The following is a 10,238-nucleotide window of genomic DNA, read 5'->3' on the forward strand; positions in this document are numbered from 1 at the left end:
CATGTAAAACTACTAGACATGTAAAGCTAAACATGTAAAGCTAAACATGTTCATAAGAATAAAACTATAACAGCATGCTGAAAGCAAATAAAACTAAACATGCTGAATAATCTAATAGCAAGAAACAAATAAAACTACTACTGAATGCTTCAAACAACAAGAAACTAAACTTTCTAATTCTAAACATATTTGAAGCTTGTTTCATTTGTTTCAAAACTTATACTTTAATACTTCAAAATAATAATAAACTTCTTTTGGGCCCGGCATTGTACCACTTAGCGCGCACTCTTAATAAGAATCGATGTAGCTAATCTCGAAACTACTAAGATACTTCTAGGCCTTGTGCCTAGGGGCATCTTGGAGCCCATCCCTTGGACCTTGTGTCCGGTACATGCCCTTTAAAAGTAAAATACTTTCTTTTCTTCTATAACTTCTTTATACTTGCCCTTACTTGGCATTTAAGCAAACACCTTGTGTGCGCTTTTGATATTCAATATTCTGGAATTGAAATCAAGTCTAAACCTTAGTCTTTCTTGCTTATAGTTCTTAAAGACAGAAACTCATGCTTAGGTAAAAGCAAAGATACTAATAATTGCATGCTCAAGATATTCAAATAGCAAAAGAGACTAGAAAGTATCACCGTGCACATCTAATGGCAAAGGGAACTGATCATGCTTAATTATTAGCAAATGGAAAATTTCTCATGCTTTACTAACAGCAAGGAAAAAGTACTAAACTGTAATACTCATTATATATGGACTGCCCCTGTTAATGAATTGCAAAGAGGAAAACACAAATCTGTAAGCTTAATGTACTGGACAATTTTGTTCCATGGCAGGGCAAATTGTAAGCTTTATTATAAAAGCCGAACTCCATAATTAAGAGGTTGTTCATGCTTGCTAAGTGGTAAATATAGAATTTCTAATTCACCCGGCAGTGCATACTTATTAAGCTATAAGCTCAAACAAAACTAAATCTTTTCATGATCGGTACCACAACAAGAAGACAAAAAGAATCAATTACTACGACATTTATTCCTCCTATCACGTGCTACAGCAGTGAAGAAGAAAAACAATTGCCACATACTAATCTAATTAATTCTTTCATTTTTTTCCAGTCCAACAAATTGAATTGTGATACCCTGTAGCAAGGAAAACTAATTACTGCTATTAAACATGTAACTCGTTTTGCCCATTGCCCTAATCCATAAAATCACAGCATACAATTCCTCCCGGAATTTTTGAGGCACGACAGGTTACCAAAAGGAGCTAAATGCTCCTCACACTTCTCCCTTAATTTCCTTCTCCATCTTCTTCCTTTCAACCTCACGGCAGAACCCTTTAACCCATCAATCCTCACAGAAATACAGAAATCCTTAGGCAGGTTACAACCAAAATGCAAAGGAAATCAATTCAGGTTCACGGCAGTAAATCCAAATACAACAGCAAGTTCCGAAACCAAACAAAAAGAGAAGATCAATATCGCGGAACCACTCCTACTGCAGGTGAGAAGCAACTCACCTCGCTGTTCTTGGACTTACAACCGAAAGGAAGAAAAAAAGCTCTAGGGTTTCGGTCAACTCAAGTCTTCCGGCTCCTCTTCGTCCGCCTACGTGTGCTCTTCGTCGAGAGATGCTCGGATCCAAGAAGAGCTTACGAAATCTCCCTCCGGCGGCCGCCGGAGAGCAGCCTTAGGTCTCCTGCCGTTTTTCGCCCGTGGGTTTGTCGCCGTCACGCAGCCGAGAAGAGAAGGGTTGAGAAAATGTTGATTTTCCGAAAAGAAACCTAAATTCCTTTTCTTATACTAGGGTTTAAACCGAACTATACTTTAAATATAATCCGTTCTTTCCTTAATTAACAAAAACTCGCCGGCACAGCTGGTCAACCGGCTTTTAACCTTAGCAAGGGGTCTCGGCTTCAATCCCTCAGCCGTGCACTTTTTTCCAATTTATTCCCTAATCATTAACTAGGCTATAAACTTAATTCTCACCATATAAGGTTAACAAAACCGTGTAGCTCAGCTGGTTGAGCCGGTTGTGCTTGGGTCAGAGGAGCTGGGTTCGAAACCTAGCTTCTACCACCTTTTTATTTATTTATTTATTTTTAACTTTCTCCTCTCGGTAAAAATACTAAACGGACTCCAAAATTTGCATAAAAATACTCTAAAAATTCCTAAAAATATCTAGAATATTTTAAAAGTATTTCCAAATATTTTTATGGACTTTTAGATTTTGAAATAGGAAAAATTGGGTCGTTACAATTCCCCATACCTTATAAAAAGTTCATCCTCGAACTTAGAATAGCTCTGGATACTTCTGTCTCATACTGTCCTCCCGCTCCCACTTCTTTATTTCTTAGTCTCTTGACTGCTCTGTCCACTATCTGTGTAGGTCTGTTCTCATAACTAAGATCCTCTTGGATCTGCACTGAACTGAGGCTAAATCACTTGGCACGGGTCATGGAGACACTTCTTTAGCATGGAGACATGAAATACGTTGTGTATTACTGACATGTCTTATGGTAAATCCAGCTTGTAAGCTACTTTCCCAATCCTTTCTGTGATCAGGTAAGGTCCTACATAACGAGGACTTAATTTTCCCTTCTTGCCAAATCTCATCACTCCCTTCATAGGAGCGACCTTGAGAAAGACTGAATCCCCTACTTGGAATTCAAGTGGCCTACGGCGTGTGTCAGCATAACTCTTTTGTCTACTCTGGGCAGTCTCAATTCTCTGTCTGATCTTCTGAATAGCCTGAGTAGTCTCATCTATCAGCTATGTCTGAATGCCCAGTTCTACTTCCATTTCTTTTCTCTCACCTGCTTCTTGCCAGCAAATGGGTGATCTGCACTTCCTGCCATACAATGCCTCATAAGGAGCTATCTTGATGGTGGCCTGATAGCTGTTGTTGTAGGCGAATTCAGCTAAGCACAGGTACTTGCACCAACTTCCCTTGAAATCTAGTGCACAAGCTCTGAGCATATCTTCTAGAATCTGATTTACTCGCTCTGTCTGTCCATCAATCTAAGGATGGAAGGCTGTGCTGAACTTAAGTTTGGTGCCTAGTGCATTCTGAACACACTCCCAAAAGTGTGAGGTGAAGCGCCCATCTCTATCAAAAACAATAAATTTAGGAACTCCGTGAAGTCTAATCACCTCTTTAACATACAGTTGTGCCAACTGCTCTATAGAGTGAGACACCCTGATGGCTAGAAAATGAGCAGACTTGGTCAATCTGTCCACTATCACCCATATCGCATCATATCCATTTGTGGTTCTTGGGAGACCTGTTATGAAGTCCATGGATATGTTTTCCCACTTCCACTCTGGTATAGGAAGAGGCTGTAGAACTCCTCCTGGTCTCTGGTGTTCTGCTTTGACCCTCTAACATGTCAGGCAGGTACTGACATATTTAGCTACATCTCTTTTGAGTCCAGACCACCAGAATCTCTGTTTCACGTCTTGATACATCTTGGTAGAACCAGGATGCATGGAATAAGGTGTACTATGAGCTTCTTCCAAAATTTTCTTTCTCAGCTCTTCATCATTGGGAACACAAAGGCGACTCCCCTGATAAAGAATTCCACTGTCTGATACTCGAAACTCCGAATTTCCTTTTTCCTGTATCCCTTGCTTGATCTTTTGGATGTCAGGATCTTCACTTTGCTTTCTCTGTATATCCTCAAGTAGGGTAGACTCTAAGGTCAATGCAGAGAGTTGCCCATAAATAATTTCAAGTCCGAAATCTGACAACTCCTTCTGTAGTGGCAGGGCTAATGATGACAAGGACATCAAGGATGCACTAGCTTTTCTGCTTAGTGCATCTGCCACTTTATTAGCTTTACTTGGGTGGTAGAGGATTTCACAGTCATAATCTTTGACCAACTCTAGCCACCTGCGCTGTCTCCTGTTTAAGTCCTTCTGAGTGAAAAAGTACTTAAGACTTTGATGGTCTGTGAAGATTCTGCACTGGACTCCATACAAGTAGTGTCGCCAGAGTTTCATTGCAAAGACCATAGCTGCCAGCTCAAGATCATGAGTGGGGTAATTCTTCTCGTAGTCTTTGAGTTGCCTGGAAGCATAAATTATAACTTTTTCTTCTTGCATGAGTACAGCTCCTAGGCCCATCTTGGAAGCATCACTGTAGATGTCAAAACTCTTGTCACTTTCTGGAACAGTCAGAATAGGAGCACTGGTCAGTCTCTTCTTGAGCTCTTGGAAACTCTGCTCACATTTATCTGACCATTCAAACTTCTTGTTCTTCCTGGTGAGGGCTGTTAGTGGAGAGGCTATCCTGGAAAAGTCCTCCACGAATTTCCTGTAGTACCCAGCTAAATCAAGGAAGCTTCTGATCTCCCTGGCATTCTTGGGTCTCTTCCACTTGCTGACCGCTTCTACTTTGGCTGGATCCACTTGAATGCCTTCTCTAGAAACGATGTGACCTAGAAACGCCACCTGCTCTAACCAGAATTCACACTTTGAGAATTTAGCATAAAGCTGCTTTCGCTAAAGAGTCTGCAGTACTATCCTCAAGTGCGTGTCATGCTCCTATGGGGTTCTGGAATAGATTAGAATGTCGTCGATGAACACAATGACAAATTTGTCAAGGTATTCTCTAAACACTCTGTTCATCAGGTCCATGAAAACTGCAGGTGCATTAGTCACACCAAAAGGCATGACTACGAACTCGTAGTGTCCGTATCTGGTCCTGAAAGTCGTTCTGGGTATATCTCTTTCCTTCACTTTTAGCTGATGGTACCCAGAGTGCAGGTCTATCTTGGAGAACACTGTTGATCAAATAAGTCATAGATTCTGGGCAGTGGATACTTGTTCTTAATTGTCACTTGATTCAGAGCCCTATAATCTATGCACATCCGCATAGATCCATCCTTTTTCTTGACAAACAACACAGGAGCTCCCCAAGGTGAGTGACTAGGGCGGATGAAGCCTTTGTCAAGTAGCTCCTGAAGTTGCTCTTGTAACTCTTTTAGCTCTGCTGGAGACATGCGGTATGGAGCTTTTGAAATTGGACCGGTACCAGGAACCAGTTCAATCTCAAACTCCACTTTTCTGTTGGGAGGTAGTCCAGGTAGCTCTTCTGGGAATACCTCTGCATACTCACAGACTACCCCAACATCTTCCTGCTTGGGTCGTTCTTGTTATCCTTGTCCTTCCAGTTCTGATTACTTGATTGGGGTCTCTGTTTCCCCACTGTCTTATCTTCTATCTTGACTGGCTCGTGTTGCGTTTGTTGTGCCTTGTTGTTGTTCAGATACTGCTCACTAATGCCCTGCTGACCAGCTCTTCACCAATCTATGGTCGGTGAGTTTCAATACTCACATTAGGTGTTATTTCTGGTCTCAGCGTTAGGAGCATCAGTCTGACTCGTTCTTTCACTGTACTTACTAACTATAGGCAAAGGTGAGCTAGTCTGTTAAATCTTTTAACCGCTTCTTCTACTGGTAGGTCACCTGGTCTAAATTTTATAAACTCCTCATAATGTTTATTGGTGATCCGTTGGAGGAAGAACTCTTAGTAAAACTCTATCTCAAAGTCAACCCAGTTCATCTGGTTGACTGCTCTCTTACTCTTAACTCGCTCCCACTACATACAAGCATCTCCAGATAGGCAGAAAGAGGCACACTTAATGGTATCAACCTTCTCGACTTCTGGTCAGTCAAGAAGCTCCATTGTGCTCTCAAATGTCTTGAACCAAGCCTGGGCATCCCAGGGCTCAGTCGTTCCTGAGAAGCTTTCTGGTTTCAGGTTCAGCCACTGGATGAGATATGCTTCTTATCTTCTAGATGCTGTGGCGACTTCCAGGGCAGCTGATGGGACTTTAGTCACCACTGGGGTCTCCACATTAATGGTTGGGGGAGTGGGAGGAGCTGACTTCTGATTGGCCATTAGATTGGCAATCACTTGCTGATGCTCGCTACTTGTCTCTGAAGTTGAGCAACAACTTCAGAGAGAATAGGCACAGGGATTCTGGGCTCTTCGTTCTCCTGAACTTGGTTCTCAGTATGAATAGTACGGGGATGTTCTCTTCTTGCCATCTAATTATGGAAAGAAAGAGAGTTGCTATCTTCTCTATCCTTCCTAACTAAACTTAGGTATATGAATAAAAGAGAAACAAACTTCTATCTTACATAAGCACTTAAAAACAAATACTCTATACTGCAGTTAATAATAAGGAAAGCAGAATAAAGAAAGAATTTTAAATACTTTCTTACTTGGAGACGGCAAGGATGATGCTGATGTGTGTGTGATGTTGGAGAATGGGAACTGCTCTGATACCAACTGTAACGACCACCCTTCTTACTACTACTACTACTCTCTAAGAGTGACCGTTACTTATCTACTACTCTACTTAACCGGTTTATTAAAAATCTCTAGGAAAACCCTACCGAAAAATTTCGACAAAGTCTCTCCTGTACCGGTGACCATTTTCCATAATACAAGCATAATATACTCAGCCACAGGCGGCTGGAAATATATCTCAATCAACCACGCAGTTTAATAAGAAATGAAAACTAACCACAACCACGCAGTTTAATAATTCAAATCATGCAGATAATGAAAAACCGAAAACATACTTCTTACTACATAATTTTCTTAGCACATTAATAAGAAATTAAACTAAACAAATTCTTAAACTAAATGAGTTCTTTAGCTAAGTCCCAAGGACCTCCATAGTCCACACATCACACACTCCTCTTGCATCTCCTTGTCGCCTTCCTTCACTGTATCTTTTCTTTCCCTTTATCTGCAGTAGGAGGAAATGCAGTCTATAAGCATAAAGCTTAGTGAGCGCTATCTACTCACAAAAACTCGATATGCATGTATATAAATAAGAACATGCTAAATCTGAATGCTAACATATAAAACTACTCATGCTCATATATAGCAAAGTAAATCATGCTAACTGAAATACTAAACATGTATAGTTTATCATGCTCATAAACTAATAAAAGAAGCATACTAAACATGTAAAACTACTAAACATGTAAAGATACTAAACATGTAAAACTACTGAACATGTAAAACTACTAAACATGTAAAACTACTAAACATGTAAAGCTAAACATGTTCATAAGAATAAAACTATAACAGCATGCTGAAAGCAAATAAAACTAAACATGTTGAATAATCTAATAGCAAGAAACAAATAAAACTACTACTGAATGCTTCAAACAACAAGAAACTAAACTTTCTAATTCTAAAAATATTTGAAGCTTGTTTCATTTGTTTCAAAACTTATACTTTAATACTTCAAAATAATAATAAACTTCTTTTGGGCCCGGCATTGTACCACTTAGCATGCACTCTTAATAAGAATCGAGGTAGCTAATCCCGAAACTACTAAGATACTTCTAGGCCTTGTGCCTAGGGGCATCTTGGATCCCATCCCTTGGACCTTATGTCCGGTACATGCCCTTTAAAAGTAAAATACTTTCTTTTCTTCTATAACTTCTTTATACTTGCCCTTACTTGGCATTTAAGCAAACACCTTGTGTGCGCTTTTGATATTCAATATTCTGGAATTGAAATCAAGTCTAAACCTTAGTCTTTCTTGCTTATAGTTCTTAAAGACAGAAACTCATGCTTAGGTAAAAGCAAAGATACTAATAATTGCATGCTCAAGATATTCAAATAGCAAAAGAGACTAGAAAGTATCACCGTGCACATCTAATGGCAAAGGGAACTGATCATGCTTAATTATTAGCAAATGGAAAATTTCTCATGCTTTACTAACAGCAAGGAAAAAGTACTAAACTGTAATACTCATTATATATGGGCTGCCCCTGTTAATGAATTGTAAAGAGGAAAACACAAATCTGTAAGCTTAATGTACTGGACAATTTTGTTCCATGGCAGGGCAAATTGTAAGCTTTATTATAAAAGCCGAACTCCATAATTAGAGGTTCTTCATGCTTGCTAAGTGGTAAATACAGAATTTCTAATTCACCCGGCAGTGCATACTTATTAAGCTATAAGCTCAAACAAAACTAAATCTTTTCATGATCGGTACCACAACAAGAAGACAAAAAGAATCAATTACTACGACATTTATTCCTCCTATCACGTGCTACAGCAGTGAAGAAGAAAAACAATTGCCACATACTAATCTAATTAATTCTTTCATTTTTTTCCAGTCCAACAAATTGAATTGTGATACCCTGTAGCAAGGAAAACTAAATACTGCTATTAAACATGTAACTCGTTTTTGCCCATTGCCCTAATCCATAAAATCACAGCATACAATTCCTCCCGGAATTTTTGAGGCACGGCAGGTTACCAAAAGGAGCTAAATGCTCCTCACACTTCTCCCTTAATTTCCTTCTCCATCTTCTTCCTTTCAACCTCACGGCAGAACCCTTTAACCCATCAATCCTCACAGAAATACAGAAATCCTTAGGCAGGTTACAACCAAAATGCAAAGGAAATCAATTCAGGTTCACGGCAGTAAATCCAAATACAACAACAAGTTTCAAAACCAAACAAAAAGAGAAGATCAATATCGCGGAACCACTCCTACTGCAGGTGAGAAGCAACTCACCTCGCTGTTCTTGGACTTACAACCGAAAGGAAGAAGAAAAGCTCTAGGGTTTCGGTCAACTCAAGTCTTCCGGCTCCTCTTCGTCCGCCTACGTGTGCTCTTCGTCGAGAGATGCTCGGATCCAAGAAGAGCTTGCGAAATCTCCCTCCGGCGGCCGCCGGAGAGCAGCCTTAGGTCTCCTGCCATTTTTCGCCCGTGGGTTTGTCGCCGTCACGCAGCCGAGAAGAGAAGGGTTGAGAAAATATTGATTTTTCGAAAAGAAACCTAAATTCCTTTTCTTATACTAGGGTTTAAACCGAACTATACCTTAAATATAATCCGTTCTTTCCTTAATTAACAAAAACTCGCCGGCACAGCTGGTCAACCGGCTTTTAACCGAAGCAAGGGGTCTCGGCTTCAATCCCTCAGCCGCGCACATTTTCCCAATTTATTCCCTAATCATTAACTATGCTATAAACTTAATTCTCACCATATAAGGTTAACAAAACCGTGTAGCTCAGCTGGTTGAGCCGGTTGTGCTTGGGTCAGAGGAGCTGGGTTCGAAACCTAGCTTCTACAACCTTTTTATTTATTTATTTATTTTTAACTTTCTCCTCTCGGTAAAAATACTAAACAGACTCCAAAATTTGCATAAAAATACTCTAAAAATTCCTAAAAATCTCTAAAATATTTTAAAAGTATTTCCAAATATTTTTATAGACTTTTAGAACTTGAAATAGGGAAAATTGGGTCGTTACACAGAGGGTCCGATCGACAGATCAGCCAACGGCTGGATGCTGACGTGGTTGCAACGGCTGTCTTTTGAAGATAGGGGTTCGGCCGACTGATCATGGTGTTCGGTCGATCGAACACTTGTCAAGTCAACTCCCGGTTGACTTGCTCTAGTTGGGTTTGCTTGGGTGATTTCGGCTAACTGGAATAGGTCTCACCCGAACCCAATTTCCGACCTTCTCCTCAAGAAGTCTTCCGTCCCAGCTTAACGTCCCTCTAACGCCGTGCACGTTCTTCACGCCCACCGGAGTACTCTTCCATAGCTCTCTCATCCTTCGGACGCATCGAGCCCGTCAGTTCACTTCTCGTGCTGTCATTCTCGCTAGCTGCGTCTTACGCTCGACTTCCTGCATTTCTAAGCTCCTACACACTTAGACACAGGGATCAGACAAACAGGACCTAACCTAAACTTGGTTGATCACATCAAAAAAATCACGGGGTCCAACAATCTCTCCCTTTTTGATGTGTATCAACCCAAGTTTAAGTTAGGGTAAAGCAAGCAAATAGTAAGTTTAAGAAAATTACTAAATTAACATTTTAAGCACAAAAAATCAAGTTTGCAACATATGGTAGAAAAAATATTAAAGAATTAATTTTTCTAACTGGTTACTTAACTCTCCCCCTTTGATCACGGTAAAAAGGGGGTAGAAAATTTTCTAAGTCATTGAAAAAAATTTGCTAAGTGAAAATTTAATATTAGTTTCAGAAAAACTTAGCTTAGATAAATCTAATTTTAGAAAAGATCTTAATTAAAGAGAAATGAGAATTTTCTAAGTAAAACTTTCAAGAAACATTTTTCTTAAAAAAATATTTTTGAACAATTTCTAAGAAAATGTTTAAAAATTTTTCAAAGCATTATTTAATCCTAATTTTAATGCTTTTATCAAAAAGTTAATTAAACATTTTATTT

Source organism: Zingiber officinale, chromosome 1A, assembly GCF_018446385.1.
Source record: "Zingiber officinale cultivar Zhangliang chromosome 1A, Zo_v1.1, whole genome shotgun sequence".
Taxonomy (NCBI): Eukaryota; Viridiplantae; Streptophyta; class Magnoliopsida; order Zingiberales; family Zingiberaceae; genus Zingiber; species Zingiber officinale.